The sequence below is a fragment of the Temnothorax longispinosus genome, chromosome 6 (assembly GCF_030848805.1).
Source record: "Temnothorax longispinosus isolate EJ_2023e chromosome 6, Tlon_JGU_v1, whole genome shotgun sequence".
NCBI lineage: Eukaryota > Metazoa > Arthropoda > Insecta > Hymenoptera > Formicidae > Temnothorax > Temnothorax longispinosus.
In genome coordinates this window covers 5,661,153-5,678,770 of record NC_092363.1, presented here as the reverse complement: position 1 = coordinate 5,678,770, position 17,618 = coordinate 5,661,153, and the positions used below count along the sequence as shown (strand labels likewise).

The 17,618-nt window shown below is 40.0% G+C and overlaps 1 protein-coding gene and 1 long non-coding RNA gene across 8 annotated transcripts in view; one reads left to right on the top strand and one right to left on the bottom strand.

Annotated features, from left to right (window-relative positions):
- Ten-m (teneurin transmembrane protein Ten-m) overlaps positions 1–17,618 on the top strand; it is a 520,735-nt gene that overhangs the window by 54,298 nt on the left and 448,819 nt on the right. The gene's annotated exons all lie outside the window — the stretch shown is intronic.
- Positions 517–7,415, bottom strand: LOC139814781 (uncharacterized). Its single transcript, XR_011732599.1, has 3 exons — positions 6,013–7,415; positions 3,304–3,653; positions 517–938 (listed from the first exon to the last, which is right to left on the bottom strand). It is a non-coding gene; the product is annotated as an uncharacterized lncRNA (long non-coding RNA).

Below are 17,618 nucleotides of genomic sequence, written 5' to 3'. Positions count from 1 at the left end.
TGAGAGAAAGAGAGAGAGAGGGAGAAGGAGAAAAAGAGAGTGCCGCATTTTGCTTTACTTATTCTCTAATCGTACAAACGGCGGTATTGATTGCAGTTCCTGGAGAAAGAGGTGATTAACCGGCCAACTGTAACGGGATGAATAAAAATAATGTTGTGAAATTTAAATTGCATCGCGTTTCTTTCTTCTTTTCATTATCGAGCCTTTTGTATTCCTTCTTCACAGAAAGCAATGACGAATACATTTACATTATGATGCTTTGTAAATTTTTATAAAAGTTTAATATGTGTTGTGCGATACCGCTAATATTTAGCTTGGACGCGGGATTATTCTCGCAAACTTTATATTCGCTTTGAATATACTATATTCATATTGCTCTTTACGATAGCAAATACAATAGAGGAATTCAGTACAGCGGTAATTTCATACGTTTCTGAGATTTTGAGAATATTGATGTATTTAATCTTCACGATTGTGAGATTAATTTTCTCAAGTTTTTCTTTCAAAAAATGATGAAATAATAGCCACTATTTAATTGTCGTAACTCTCGTCTTATAGTAACGTTACTGCAGCACTTCTTTCTTTGTCAAGTTAAATTAATAACGGAAAAAAAAAAATTTCGAATGTAGATAGAAAAGTAGAATATTTGTGCGGCTTCTTCTTCGTAAAGCCAACGTTCAGGTAACAGCACTACACTGGACGAGCAAGTCTGTTGTCCTGGCGGCGGTTGTTGGCTCGCTAACTGCCCGGGTGACCGCCTCTCTCGCAAATTACCTCCAATTTACCACTAAAGTTACACTGCAGCTCCACTGTCCTCCTTTCAAGGATTGGGTATCTCTACCCACCGTTGCGCGTTGATGGTGTCGTATTTTGCGAACGATTCCTCGACTAATAGTTGAAGGGTGTAAATCCGTGTTCTAAAGCCATCCTGTCGCTATCTCGAAGAAATACGTCTGTTTAAATTTATTTAGTCGTGCGTGTATCATAAAACGACATTTTTATTATGTTCTGGTTTTACAAACGAAAAATAGATGTTTCGTTGCGAGAAGACACAGAATTCATTTAAGAAAAAAATACAAAAATGAATCTATGAGAAAACGTATCGCGTGTGAAAAATTAATGTTATACAAAATTTGTGAATTAATTACTTATCATGTAATTTTTTTAATTGCTTTTTTGATATTTTTACCCTCTGTTACATTGTCTTTCACGTTATATCGTTATTTTATTATCAAAAATTTTTTTAAAAGAAGAGAGATTCATTTAACAAAGCACTTTACTTATACGAAAGTGTTACTACAACTACGTGCGGTGAAACGAAGGCGGGATTTTGTCAGTACGGCACAGAGGGTACGGTGCCAGTATGCAAATGTCCAGTCTTGGCAATCTGCTTAACTTCCCGTCTTGAAATTTTCCGACTTTCCCCTGGAGCTTATGTAAAGTCAGCCGTCTATTAATAATGTATTAAGTAATTACGAGAACAGAAAAGAGACGGCTCCGCGATGGGGTACACGTATATACCGTCGTTGACTTTCGTGCTTGCGCACACACAATCATCCACGGATAGAGAAATGCAGGAGATAAGCTAACATTAAGCGCGTTAACATTCGACATTCGTATTCGTAGGCGAAGAGATCGGAGAAGATTTTAGCGAGCGAGTTTTTCAGAATCGTTGGTCGCCGGTAAAATATAAAATCTAAAAATTCTACGAAAGAAAGAACGAAAGAGATATGCCATTTTTTTTAGCGTTTCTTGCGACAATTTCATTCATTTTCATCTCGGTTCTGCTCGCATATTTCCCGAAAATTTTTAACTCTTAATATTGTAACAATTATATTCATTTTTATCTAATATTCTTGGACCTCGAGTTGCAGAGATAGATCCTTTCTTAAATCTTTTTTAATAAAACTTGGACTGCTCGATTTATTAAAACTAGGTTATTTGATTCATTTTTAAATATAGGATAAATTTGACGTAACTGTTACCTACAATTATCATGAATGTACCTATATAAGTAATATCAAATATGTATAACCCCCCGAATAATAGCGATTTGTAACCGAATAAATCTCGTAATTTGAGAGAATTGCTCTTACATATGTATTTTAACAGTGTGCTAAGAGTATAAAGAAAGTTTCTATATTAATATTAAATAGAATTATAGTTATTATGTCATTATTGTCGATGAAACGGCGCATTGGATAAAGGGTAACGTGAAGAATCTTCGAAACAAATCCCCGATTAAGCACAAAACTCCTTCCGGAATTACTGGTTCGGATTTACTCCGTGGAGCTTTTAGTTGAACCGAGCTTTCCGTTCTTCCGCGTGGGAGGTGCTCGGTGCAATTCAGCTAACTTGAACGCGAACGAATGATTCGATATTAATGCCGTTACGAGTTCGCGCCCTACTTACTTCCGCGCTCGCGAGACGACCGCTTGCGGATCTACCGAGGAACGGAAAGTTCGCATTTCGCGCGTCGAACTCTAATGCTCTTTTCGTAATTAATGGCTCTCTATCTCGTATTGCCGTCTGGAAATCGTGCGATTCGTGCGAGATCGGGCCTGTTTCGCGCGTAACAGCGCATTTCCGCGAAACGTTGCGCGAAAACAGCAGGAATGCGATATTGCGATGCTGCGCGTTACACGCCTCTCTGTTGTTCTCATTAATAATACAAATAGGATGCTCATCCCGTGTTTAGAATAATGCGTTATCGCACCGGTATGGTTCGCATTTGATTCGCGGACGGGACAGACGGGATTTCGTGCTGAAGCCGCAACAGTTCCAGAATTGCGAATTGTAATTTGCAAGTGGAAACCGAAAAGATAGCGCAGCATAGATTGCCTTGCTGTATGACGATAACTTACAAAATAATTAATTACAAGCTTCCTCTCTTTCATAATTAAAATGCAGATTGCAATACTAAATGCTATTAGTCCAGGAATTGGATAAGCCAGAAAAAAACTGAGAATATGATACAAACAACAATATAATATTATAATATTATAATAATATAATAATTTATATATACATATATTATATATATATATATATATAGCGATATATCAGCTACGTTTCTTTTTTATTGAAAAATGAAAAGATAAAATTCTCTCCTAGACAATCGTACTTTTTGTACAATAATCTACTTTTCCTGGAAGCTTACAGAGAAAATTCATTTTATCTGCCTAAAGTAAAATATCAATTATACGTTTCCTAGAATTTCGCAAATGAAACGCGAGCTGCAAACGAAATGAAAATCCATGCACTATACGTCACAGCCTATCATATTCGACGATACGTACGTACCTAATTCGTCTATCCTCGTGTCTGCGGATAGCAGTAATATCCAATATCCGGAAACAGTTAGGAGTCCTGGGAATACGGGTGGTCACCGTGTGCCTCGCCCACCCCTTTCGGGCCACCCCGGGGTAGTAATAGTGTGGACGTTAACTTTTTTTCCCGCGATATCCTCGGCCCGCGGTTGAGATTCAATTTGCAAAGGCTATTCCAGTAATTGCATAAGTACCGAACCGCAGTCGCACGTGGTTCAAGCTCGGTCGTCGTATCTTCGTAATATCTGTATTTCCACACGTACACGCCAAAACCTGCTGGTAACCTGTTTCGCGGGCATCGTCGACGGAAGTTCTTTCGTCGGGCTGCAACGGAAATGCTCTGGTAATAGGAACAAAATTAATACAATTAATCGTTCTAATTACGATCTTAATTGCATTAGTTTGGGATGCTCATTGGTTTCCAATTAAACTTCCTTGTACAGAAGTTCATGTAATTACGTTGACTTAAATCGATAATCATATATCGTTTCAATGGCATCGTTTTAAATCTTATCTCGAACGTTTTGCACGCGTATAAATTTAAATACCTATACTACAACATTATTACATACAACATTGTTACATTAAATTTAGTAGTGAAACAACTTGTTTTCTAAAAAAAATAATATTTGTTCTTTTATTATATTAGATACTTTTCATCCACTCATGATAAAATTAAAATTTTAAATATTCAAGTTAGTTTCTCATTTCAATTTTTTTTCTTTCATTCTTTTTATTATTTAAATTTTATAATGGACGTGAGCGAGAGATAATGAGTAAGAGTGATTCATCGCATATAAGCACCGAGTAATTAATTTTGCGAACGGATAAAATTGATCCATGTTATGCCGCCGTATACGCGGTACAAGTCATATATCCCAGGGTTAAAATAACTTTTTGTCGAGTATTAAGCACACAAGCCGTTGATCAAATCAAATAGATTACTATGTACATTCCCCTTGTACAAGCACTCATGTAACTGGTCGCCGTACTCCGCACACGATTTGAAAATGTCATCGTTAACTATTGTTCGCCGAACATTCACACGTAGTCGAGAGGGGGATGCGCGAACATGATATATTCGGCTCCCTCATGAATACGTTCGCCGTACGCTTCGGGCTAGATTGCTCTAGTTAACGACAGGTATTTGAGCGCTAACTATCCGACTGACTCGGTGCCATTAGAAATGTTTCAAGAGAAATTGCCCGTACTGCGTTGTATTAGCGCGCCGTCGAATTCTCTGCTCGCGTGTTATGTACGATGCACTGTAGCGATAAGCAATGAAAATTTTCTGTTCGATCTCATTTCCTCTAAGTTACATTATTCCATAATTAAATCATTAAGTATTCCATAATTATCCATACAAATTTCAAATAATTTTATGGCTACTTTTTCTCTCGTGAAGAAAAATATGTATCTACATAGTGTAATATTAGACGTAGAAATTATTAAATTTAGAGAACTGTTGTATTTTATAAAACAATAGGCTAAAATAATGGCTTAAGTATATAAGATACATGACAAAAAATAATAATATAAGTCATATATTTAAAAAAATCTTAAGAAATTCTTTTTTTTATATTACGACATCGCGAATTGTGCGTGACATAAATTTTATTTGCTTGACTGCTTTAATGAATGATAAATCGTATAGCGTGCAACGATAGCGTTTCGAAAATAACCTGTAAAATCATGGGATGGATACAGCGACGCGAGAAAGATGGGATGAAAGGAGAAAACCCGTCGAATCACGGCGCTCGGGCGCGTGTTAAGAAGGAAGCCCCGTCGCTGCGATGAGAATTTATGGGCTGTTCTCGAATCGCGAATACAATTTAAGCGCTGTTGATCCCGCTGTGACAAAGTGGCTCGCATGATGGATGCGGCCGTGCGCTTGCGTTTGTTACACCATCGGCTGAAGCGAGAGCACTGATATAAGCGAGCGACTGAGAGGGAACGAGAGTTGTACGGACGGCGTCGACGGCGACCGTAAAGGGTGGTGGAGAGAGAGAGCACGCGAGGGTACGTGAGATACAAACGGAGGAGAAGAAGGAGGATGAGAAGAGAGAGAGAGAGAGAGAGAGAGAGAGAGAGAAGAATCGCAGGAGAGAAAGATAGATTTGCAGTGTAGTGTGCAGGCCAGGCGGGAGTGGAAAATGGCAGGAGGGCTGCCGCGTGACATCCTACTTAGTCCGCAATTCGCGGCCCATTCATCTTCATGCGCGGAGTTCGATCGGATGTCTAAAGTTTTCAGCTCGATCTGAAAGCTTTAGTTAGCGTCCTGCGACCGGGGAGGAAAAAAAACGAAGAGCCGAGTACGAAACGATGTCGTTCACAAGCAGCCTTTCATTAATATCGCTTTTCGACGATATTAACGGTTTTTCTCGACGTTCGAAGCATACGAGCGACGTGAACGCGTTCAATACGTACACTTATGTGTGGCACAAAACTTTTACGATATTAAATTCCGAAAATATTCTGCGTAACGCTGCACGGTGCGCTCGACGTATCTCGCTTCAAGTTACGCAAATAGCGTATCTTGAAACGCTTTAGAACAACGGACTTCGGCGAGTATTCGGATATTCGAAAAAATTTAAGAGATCACACCTGCCTTACGTCGCCCCGGTTAATTGTATCACGGCAAATGTCGGGCGTATGCTAATGCGAAAGCATGTATAATACACACTCGTAGTATGCACTCCGCCGTCTCCTAGCCGGTATGTAAATGAAAATCGAAGTTTCCTACACTGCGGTGTTTGTATTCCCTCCCAATGGACTGGGATGGTAGAATTTCGCTCTGTTGATATAACCGAGAATGACGATACGCTTCGCCATTTCCGCATTGATGATGACAACTGTGATTCGTTACGCGGTATGACGATTAAATCACCAGCCACAAGCCTCGCGTCGCAGCTTTTTGCAGGTATCCCCGCGCAGATCGAATCGCGCTCTGGTTATCTTCGCCCGCGCCATTATAAGGGAATTGAACGGCGTTTGTAAATTTCGCTCCCACGATCGATACGCTCTCGTGGTCGTACAGGCCCAGCGGCTTTACCATGGTAGTTTACGTCACTCCGAGTACTGGACATGTTATACAAGGTTCAGGATGATGTCGCGCTAATGCACCGGCTTTGTTGTGATTTGTGTACAGTATCTCCTCGGTGTACGAGCAGCCCCGGATACTTCGACAATGCTTTAGGCTCAGTATAGTCGAAGGCAGAAGTTACGAGCGTGATGGGAGTGCAGTTAATAAATGGGAACCAATTACCGCGCATTATACGTGTACCATTGCGAACGGCAACTTTGTTCGCCGGCAAAATGATAGAGGAGAGTGCAAAGAGCGTGTTACATTTTACTAAGGAATATCGACACATCGAAAGACACATATTGTACATTATCTTATATTTCAGGATATTTCAAAAAGCTATTGTGTCACATATGCACATGGCCTGTGTTTAATTCTCTATGTTACGCATCTCTCAACATAACTCTCTCTCTTTCTTTTATATGTTTTATATATTTTTGCGTTTTCGACTATTTTCACTTGCGCGCATATCTTCGCAAACTCTCACGTTGCGAGCGTTCGTCAATAAGCTGAATAACATTGTCAAAGACAGGCCGAGAGATAATAATGATCATTAACGCTGCGCGGATGAATTAGCCTTCGAAATGCAGAAGAAATGAAAGATACAGGGGTTGTAACTGCAGTACATGAATATTCCATACGCTTGCGCAATGCGGTCCCACTGTTCACTTCGAATGATACACCACTCCGTACGTCAATGTCCACTTTGGCCAGGTCAGCCTTTTCCGAGGCAGGCTTCCGCGGAGGCGACACGGTCCTGTCTACGAGCCAGGAACTCGAGGAAGGAGAATAAGTCGCCGCCGCGACGTTTCCTATTTACGGCACTTCCTAGCGAGCTAAATTAACCGGGAATGCCAGAGATCCTTATCCCCCGACGTCCTCGCATTTTGCGTCGTCCTAGAGTACCGCCCGCGCGACGTCGGACGTACGCCCGCGCCGGTTAAACGAGCGAAGGAGAACGTTCTCCTCTGCCTCTACGTGACCGAGCAGATAAGAAGGCGAGAACGTCGTTAGTCTCACGCCGAGAGACGGAAGAACGTCCTCGTGCACGCGAAAACCGTCGCTGCCGCCGCCATGCCACCACTACCGCCGTCGAGAGATTATCGGGCGCTACTTCGTTTACAAATTTTCCAAGGGCCCCTCACGCCTAACACAATGATGCTTCTTTATCGCATTACTTATAGCATTCCTCGACGATTGCGGATGTGCCTACCGTGCTCAGAGATTTGCGCGTTATACGACTCGAAATAGACAACGAATTTAAAAAATAATTTTTAGTAAAATTTTACCTCAGAATTTTAGGATTACATATATATCGTGTACGTTAAATGCACTCACCGTACATCCTGTATGTACACATATGTGTATTTTGTTTCATACATATATATATATATATATATAACCGTTAATATAAATACAAGAAAAAGAACAGTTTTATTATAATAGCCGAATAAAAGAATCAAATAATGCCCCAAGGAAAATTCCAGTAGTCTCTAGTTCTCTTGATTTAGGTCTTCCTGATGCTCCGTAAATTCCTCTAATGCAATTTATCGCGACGTTGCGTGGCCAGATGTAGAAACTTCCGCGGTGCATTTACTCTTTTATTGCGAGTCGAACATGATCCTGCAGGTGCAGAGTTACTTGAGCGAAATATTTTCTACTTGCCCACTTCTATATATTTGCCCATTATTATATTTAAATATATTATACATTTTATCTTTACTGCGAGACGCGTTTTTCATTAACATTCTTTATCTTTCTGTAAAACAAAATTTAATTTACCTAACTTGAATCAACGTTACTTTTTCAAACGTATTGAAAAATTTATATAGAATTTATGTTGCTATTTAAATAATTTCCATTTAGTTTCAATTACCCACCGTTGCGGGTAGCTCATTATGCGTACTCATTGCAACAGAAAAAACTTGTTTCTAAATATAACGCAGCGACGTGGGATAATCACGTCAGTGATATTAATGACGCGCGTTGTACATGACATATTACCAATGAGACTGTCACTTCCCTTCCTGCGAGTATTATTAACTTGTTGGGCGTTTATATTAGCGGTGTAATTAAACATTCGAGCCGAGTTATTGCGATCTGTCACAGATAATTCGCAGCGGGTAAGTACGTGCAGAAAAAAATTAAATAACGCGTAACGCGGTTCCCCAACGAGCTTTCTTCTAGAGTTTCGCAAATGTGCATTCAGGCAGACTAAATCTCTTCATATATACAACTGTCGTAAATATAACGTGCGTTATTTTTACCGTGTCAGATTTTTAGATGTCCGGATCCGCGATTTAATTTAGGAAAGTTATTTCACCTTAACAGAAAAATTTTCCAACAATTTTTCTTTCTTTTCTTTTAATTCTCTCGATCTCCACATGCTATTTCCTACGCAGACGCCAATAAAACGACCGTGTATGACGGCTGGTTATGAGAAAAATTGGCGGATGGTTACGTTCGCCGATATATACGTATGTCTGCGCCTGGACAATGGTTGACCACACGGTCAACTCGGGAAGAAAGGAAGATACGTAAATAAATAATGCGGGAGGTTATTTCATGGCGATGTACAACGCGCGCTGCTTATAGACTGCTTTCCAACTGCCGTGAAACTGCACAAGACGTTTCTATATATAGTGCTTTCGCGCTACCGATGCTTCGTATATCCCTGTTTAGCCGCGCGGATCCGCAGTTCTTTTATTCTCCCGACAGTTAAGCGCAATAACTCCTGGTTACAAATAGATCGTTGTGCGCGTATTAAAAATTCCATCTCGATAAATATGAGACACCTTTAATAAAGAATATAATACATCTCGTACACTATGATTGATACGTAATCCAGACAAATTGATCATCCCTTCGAATTTTTGGATCAGCCATTGATGGCAAGAAACTTGAAAACATTAAGACGTGTGCAATACGTCCTCGTAGAAAGTATAAGCGCGGCGCCAAGGCGGTTTATAATGTTTATCTCATAATACGTCGTCTTTCATCGTATTTCTTCGTGTAAAATGGCGTGGCCGTTAGTCTTTCACGGCGGCACATTAGCACCCTCCGTGCCGCGCTCCTATAACGGATGAACAGCCATGCCAACCTGAAGAAACGCCAGACGATGATGCTCACCTATGCTATTAACTTTTGGCTTTATACCCCGTTCCACGTCTCGCTCATACTTTACATTTACAACGTAACTACGTATAGAGTGCCGTCTATAATCTCCCCAGAAGTGGGATATCAATTCCAATAGATTTAAATCTTTGGCGACCATCCCCCAGGTTTCTCTACCTTCCAACATCGTTCCCGATCTTATGCCTCTCGTAGATAATGTCATTTCTTCCCGTCCTGATGATCTACGCGGAATAAGTTTGCCGTACGAGAAGTCGTTCATGGGAAGAAGGAGTAAGCAAGACGTACGAGCTGCCGCTTCGAAGCGGCAGAACTAAAAGAGTGACTTTTAGAATACTCGGTTAGAAAGTTCCTCAGTTAAGGATTTGCTGCGCACGACTCGATACGTTTGATACGGAAAAACTATCCGCCATTTGATTCTATTTCCTTAGATACACGTGATTCACGTTCAGCAGGATAAATCGCGAGCGAATTTATCCTGCTAAACCATTTAAAAAAAGAAGAAGAAAAAGTTTTGCCTAAAAATATATAGAAAATGTCTCACCAGAACAAAAAAATATTTGCCATCGACTTTGACATAATTTTTCACTGGCCGAACGTATTGGCCGCCCTTTTAGCTGAGTCAAAGTACAGCAGTCCTCTGTGACGTGGACCGTTAGTTCGCAATGGCGATCAGTGACCTTTCCGAAGCAAGGCGGGTCGGAGATCGTTTCGGAAGGGATCTACAGAGGGACTGGTTAAACGGCATAACGTGCCGCCCTTTAAGGGCGCTTCCACAGGAATGCGACGCCGGGCTGACGACGTGACACGCATCGACGAAGCGCGATGCGCGGTGCATGCTAATGCTGGAAATCTGAAACGTCAACTAGAGCAACGCTGCTGCAACGACGACGCGGAACGCCTACCGGGATTTCGTGGAGATTCAATTCGGTCCTGTACACCAACGCGGTCCGCGTTCGTGACGATTTGCGCCGGACGAGAGCACTATCTAGAGTATCTATAGCAGAACAAGGAACATTCGCATTGTGTCCCGCTGCCATTTACCATCAGACGTGATTAGAACTGCATAACAGAGATGCAAAATTCCTTTTCATAATGTTATATCTTTAATGATTTATAATAATATCATTATCAAAATTATTTAAATCTCAAATTGATCCATTAGCGAAAAAAAAAATTAACCACTTACTCCTGTTTAATCAATTTTAACTTTATTTATATATTACATTAAAAATGATGATTACGATCTTTCGTACAATAAAACATTTTTTATTATTCGCGTTCAAATTTAACTATAAAAGGAGCTATGTTAAGCTAAAAACACGAGATATATTAAATTAATTAAATATGAAAAGAGGTTTTGTGTCTCTCTTTTTAAAAACTAATAAGTTTTCCACTACCACACAACATCGAAGATGTCATTGGAAAGATTATTGCAAAAAATGAAACACGAAACAATAAGTAGAGAAACCGAAGGGGAAGGTGGACAGCTTTGAGTAATCGTCAGAGCAGCATATTGGCAGTTGTCCCGCGTCGCTTATAACATACTAATCGTTGAAATACGTGCAAATATTTATTTTTCAGCTGTCAGGAGCATGCCACTTCGCCTGGCTTGCCCCGCGACTCCGAAGGCAAGGCGGGCCAGCCTACCTACCTATAAGGGCTTCCGAGAAATATGACTCTTGGATGCATTCGAGCCGATGCCGCGATGTGTGCACACCGCGCACTCTCGTGCTGTTACCGCACAGCCTTTATTTATGTTTCTCTCTGCACAGTTGCGCGCACGCGTTCAGCAAAGCAAATCAAAATGTTTTCTCGAGTCTCGAACTCCTTCTCCGCTTTCTCTCGCAGCTGAATTGGTACAATACCGCAGTCCGTTATTAATCGAGAGACCGTGTGTGTGTGTGTGACTGTTCATTTTGTTTGTTTCAATCTGTCATATTCGCGCGTGTGTGTGTGTGTGTGTGTGTGTGTGTGTGTTATGTGTATGTGTAGAAAGAATCTTGATGGAAGCTATTCAATTATGCATACATAAATGAGAATTGCACGTGTCAGAAATGCGCGCGACAGGATAAATTTCATCAAGATTTAACACGTTTACCACTTTATTAGTATAAAATGTTTTATTTGCGTAATAATGAAATATATTTAAGATACTTTTTTGCGATTTATTAATACATATAAATGACTTAATTTACAAGTGCATAAATACGATTCATTAAATTGAAAGTTATCGATATTTTATGATAATTATTCTAGCTGCTATATATACAAACTCTTCTCTCTGATCTCTTATTATACTAATATAAACAAAGTCACGTTGCTTTCTGTGCGCTATGTTAAATATCGTTATTTCGTATCCGTCGTAATGCGTGGGTTGTTTAGCTAAATTTCGAACGCGAAATCGCGAAAATTCGCGTTCACCGGCGACTGGTGCCTCACAGAATCGAATTATGAGGAACTGCGGCAGTCGGCGCTTTCCCTGGATGCGAATTTCACTTCCGGGAGAGGTACAATAAAACAAAGATATTTGACGGACCGGAGCGAGAGATAGGGGCGAAGAGCACGAGCGGTAGGATCGCAGTTTCCTCGTCGGTACCACACGGGGACGCATTTGGAGGGCGGGAGGAGACAGGAGAGGTTGGAAAGGCTATGAAATTACGGGTAGGTAAATGAAACTATTCCAGAGTCCCGCGTGCATGCAGCTGCCGCTGTGCCGCTACGTCGGTACCAGTCCAACCTGACCCAACAGTGCGGAAAGGACTTTTATTTTTATTTGCCTTCCGCTTTATTTTCGCTTTAATTTCTCCCTTTTCGTCGCGGCGCTTGCTAATGGAGGGAGAAGGGATGCCAGCGCGAAGGATGAGGAAAGGGACACGCACCAAGTGGATGGAGAATTGCCGGAGCCGTACCTTTCCCTTTCCTCCGAACCCTGTAGGGCTCGATTCTCCGGCGAAACTGCAATTCTTCTTTCGATGCCGATAAAAATAATTATCTTGTCCGCCTCCATTTCGTTCCGCCACCCATCGTTCTTCGTCGCGATATGCACTTAGTTATGTAACATAAATTCTTATCTTTAGTTGCAGGAATTTGAAGATGGACGTGGCCGTTTAATCTTTATAATATAATATAACTCGTATTTTTAGCTCAACTAGTTTCCATTGTCGTATGTGGTCATCGTCAAACAACGCGCATTTTTTTGCGTATTACATCTTTAATATCTCCTCGCGGTTATCCATTTAACGATAAATGTCATGCATTTATCGGGCAAATTTAAGTGACAATATTCCACTGACGGATCAAAGTTTTATGTAGAGGAATACGCGATTTACTGTAAGATGAAAAAGCGCAAGTATATCTCGACAAAGAGGGAAAATTTCGAATATCGAGATACTACACGGCGCAAAACGTCCGTGTTTGGCGAATGGCAACCCACGATTTCCACTTACTTCCTTGGGAACTTCGAATAAAGGATAGAGTTGGCATCCTATCATCTTCCGTCTGTACCGATTGTCCTTTGCCGCGGTGACTTCTTTGCATACCACCTTCGTTTCCCCGCGACTTTCTCGCGCTGTAGAAAGTAGATATCCACGGAAACAGCGTCAAGGCGGCGGCGGCGGCGCGTCCAACACCCTCCCTCAACTCTCGCTCATGCTCTCGTTCTCGCAGCCACCCTCTTTCTCTCCTTCTATCTTGGGGTGGCATTGCGCTCCCCCCTTTCCCGACACCCCTTTTGCACCCAACGGCTCTGCCATGACCCGCTCGTGCCGTCAGTCGAGTCCAGAGGACTCCGCGATTCGCACTCGACCTTGGCGAGTTTTCCTACCAACGGAACGTCGCCGATTCTTACGCAATTTTTCGGTTATTGTCCTTTCACTTTTACAACAATTCGCGATCGCTTTTCTCGGAGAATATACGATTCGTAACGTAAAAGCAATGATTAACACACCGTAGAAAATTTTATTAGTTGTAACTTTGCTACCGTTGTATGTGACAGACTTGCTAAGTACACACGTGCGCCGCGGTAATCTTGACAAGTTATTTTAAGAAAAGAAATTCTACAAACGTCGTTTTCGTCAACGTACAGTCAGTCCGATGAGTGTGAAAGGTATACCACGAATATCGGAGTTATTAATACCCGACAATCCTGCGTATCGCACATAGCACATACTTAAGTGATTTGCGCAAAGACGGAAAGAAGCGTCTCGCAGAGCTGCATCTCTTAAGGTAATCTGATATTGAGTAAACAGCGTATGCGTAAAGTGCACCGTTCGAGCGCCATATTGACAGGCGAACACGTGAGATCTTTTCCACTTCCCCGTCTTCATCGCAAAGCACTTCGGAGGGTGCCATCGGAGCACTTTGGCTCACAGGTTTCGCATAAGCAAACCAGAATAACCTATCGCGGCGTCAAACCTGAACTGTACGCATTTAGTCGTAGTGAGGTCAACTTGAAGAAATACATCTGATAAAATCCCGACAAAGTTGTCCGCCGCAGGCAACAGATATAGGTACAGCAAACACGCAGCACTCATGTCATCTCCAAAAATGCCAATTAAATTTAATTGCTCTTGTAAATTTCCTGTTACTTCGAGACTTCGCATGTTCTGCGACTTCAAATGTGCCAGACTATATTTTTAAATTGTTGGAGTTTCAGTTAACTCGTTGGCAAGTTCTAGTCAACAAATAGTCGCTGTAAAATAATCGCTGTAAACGGCGACTGCAACCAAGATAAAACTTGGTTACTCTGTTGGACAACTGTTGGCACATGATTCGAGCTGTGGCCTTGAAGAATTGCGCGACGTGGAACTTAAAGTTCTGTTAAAGTGTAAAAGTTTTGCGAAACTGTACAAAAGTTGCTGAGAATTGGACAGACATACACACGTCAAACGTGAGTCGTTCGAAGGGAAATGACCTGTGACGTATGCGTGCTCTTAAAATGGCAATGACGTTCGTTCGTTTAGTTTCATGAAGAAAGTGGCAGTGTTGGTGTTCTCCGTTTGAATCAACTTGCTTAAATATTTTATAAGAAGAGACTTTATTCCAATTATACATCATATATTATATAATATTCTGACTTTTGACAAATTATATTTCTTCATATAATTAATTTATGACGTCCCTTAACTTAAACAATGATTTCGAGCAAGGAGGATTGAGAACTATGCAAAAATTTCAAGGTAAGATCTGCTAAAAATAATTGATAATATGTAATAATTCCATGTCTAACGATAAGTCAAAATCAATTTAATCAATGCAATATTATTATACTGCATCAATTCTACAATATGATAATACACATGATTCAATTTTCGCCTTATTGTTTCAAATTTGTAAAAACTATTACTATCCATTTTGGTATCACATGTATTTGATATGTAACCTATCTAGAGGATAATTTTTTTTCATTATAATTTTTACTGCATTTAGTATTATTATATATTTAGATAATGTGTCATAATTTATTTAAATATATACATACGCTTGCAAAATACTTTTGTTATTAATAAAAAATAAAAAATAATTATTTTAAGTACTTTAAACAACTCGTTTTTAATAAATTATGATTATCATAAATCAAAATAACATACGTTCTCTTATGTGAAAAGTTAAGTGGATTATAATGCAATGAGAGATATGATATCTTTCTCAGCGTAGGGTTTAGTAGTTTCAATAGAAGATGTCAATGTTGTATGGATAAGCTAAAGGGACTTTACATCGGTCTCAATGGCCGTGTCGTGCCAGTGGTAACGGGAATTTGCTTTGCTGCGGACTCACGCGATTAAATCAACCGCTGAACGTGAAACGTTATGCAGTTTGGCCATGACGTCGGCTTCTACTCTTTGGTCCTGGTGAATTACGTTGCTCGTTTTCGTATACAGACTCGCACATCTCGCGTTTGCGTGCTATTTTACGGGACGCATATGCCGGAGTACACCGTGTCACATAATATTACCTCAATAACGGGCGGCAGGAGGGATGATCTGTGACGCCCGAGGGTTTATTACATCCTAACCGACCGATATTGGTCACTGGTCGATCGCGTAGCATCCAAAGGGAGCAACCAAACGGAGCGGGGAAGGCAGACGGATAATGTTGCGGCGAAAAGCTAAAAAGAGAGGGACGTATACGCGAGCCTTCGTACGGTTATTTTACCGCCGAGTTTTGGCTCGTACTCGGGGTAACACGCGTTCTAGTTTATGGTGAGCCATCTCGATAACCGACCGTTTCATTGTGTGGCTGTCCAACCTTTCAATCGAATAGAGTTAGTTGCCTAACATTCTCTCGCTTTCTTTGTCCCTGTCGCATACAATAAATGTTTTTCGTGATCGAAGCGATGAAAATTATCCGCTGCTTGTCACGTCATTGTAATAGTGATGTTGCACGAATTATTGTTAAAGTATCGATTAATTTTATTATCAGTTATTTAATTATGACGTCAATTAAATTATGTACATAGCGTTAAAAATTAAGAAATTTCATGTGAATATTTTCTCATAAAGATATTTTTGTTTTATTGAGAGAACTATATCGGAGAGATCATTAAAATCAAATTATTAATATTCAGTGTTCAAATTATTAAATTAGATAAAAAAGACATTACTACTGCATATATTAGTATTAAATGATATAGATATTATAGATGATGTATAATAAATAATACATATATATACATGAAATCTGATTAATTATAAACGATTGTAGTATATGTATTGATAGGTCTTCATGAACGTTCGATGCGACATAACTTAATAGTCAAATGCTATGAAAAGAAAAATCAATTGAGACCATCCTCTGAAGAATTTTGTGTTCAGGAATGACACAAGATAGAATTTGCAACTGTTAGATCGCTCGAGGATGGCGGATCGAATCCTCTCACGATACGTCCCGTCCTTTTCCAATATCTAGGATTTCCGACAAAGCCGTCGAGAATTCGCTGGAAGCCGGCAGTGTACTCGACCAGTTCGACTTCCAAAAGTTCCGTCCCTGAAGTTCACTCTTTCCCTCTTTCGCGCTGAAGAGCTCAAAGAAGGTTGTAAGAATCTATGAAAGGTCAAAGCGACAAACTTGCCTGTACGTAGATTTGAAAGAGAGTGAACGGATATTCAAGGCAAAAAATTAGCGTACAACTCCGGGAGGGATATTGCCGTTACGTCATTACAGTAGGGGTCCTGAATTGCTAATGAAATAGGGTTGCGAGTGAAAGGAAACGAAAAAGATACATCTATACTATACATCCCCCAAAATACAGATGCTAAATCAAAATCTTCTATTTCTTTTATTATTATAATTTTTAAGATAAATTATGTATACGTATGACCTGATGTGTGCGCGCTCATTTCTACATTTTTACACTTTAAACACATGCATTTGTATAATGAAATTTAATGAATAACTCAGGCTTTATTTTGTATGTGATCAAGATACGTGAAATTTTAAAAACCAGCCTTCTACAAACTTTATTTAAATTTCATACAGAGTCTCATAATACGAACGAGAGTCACTTTTATCCTTTTTGCAGCAATGGTGATTATTTTTTGAAGTGTATTTTTTGAAGTTTTTATCGAGAACGGATATAAATGCAAGTTGCTCTTAATAATTCTTTTTGTCTCAATAATCTTCTTTTCTCAATACACTAACAATGCTGACTTTTTGAAGGATGAAATTTTTATTAAAGATGGATATATTTTCTATTATTCTGTTATACATTTGCTGTAGAGGGATGGATTGAAGCAATGTTATTAATACAGTTCTAGTCGACTTATTTAAAAATCTAGTATAAAAGTTTTTATCTCAACCGCTGTAGCTGTATCGCAAGAAGGGGATCTGTGAGTAGTGACATATGACACATTCCATTTAAATCTGAAATACATATTAAATTTTATCATATTCTACCGACTTCAACGTCATTTTTCTAAAGATCTGCGCCATCAGACGTGTCTATTGAGCTATACGAATAACTGGTCGACATCGTTGCGTACATCATTCTAATCACAACAGCTGCGGTGCTTTATCGGCTGTTCGACGTTTTCCCGGGCCACTGATGAAAAATTTGAAGCGCTACATATACTAGC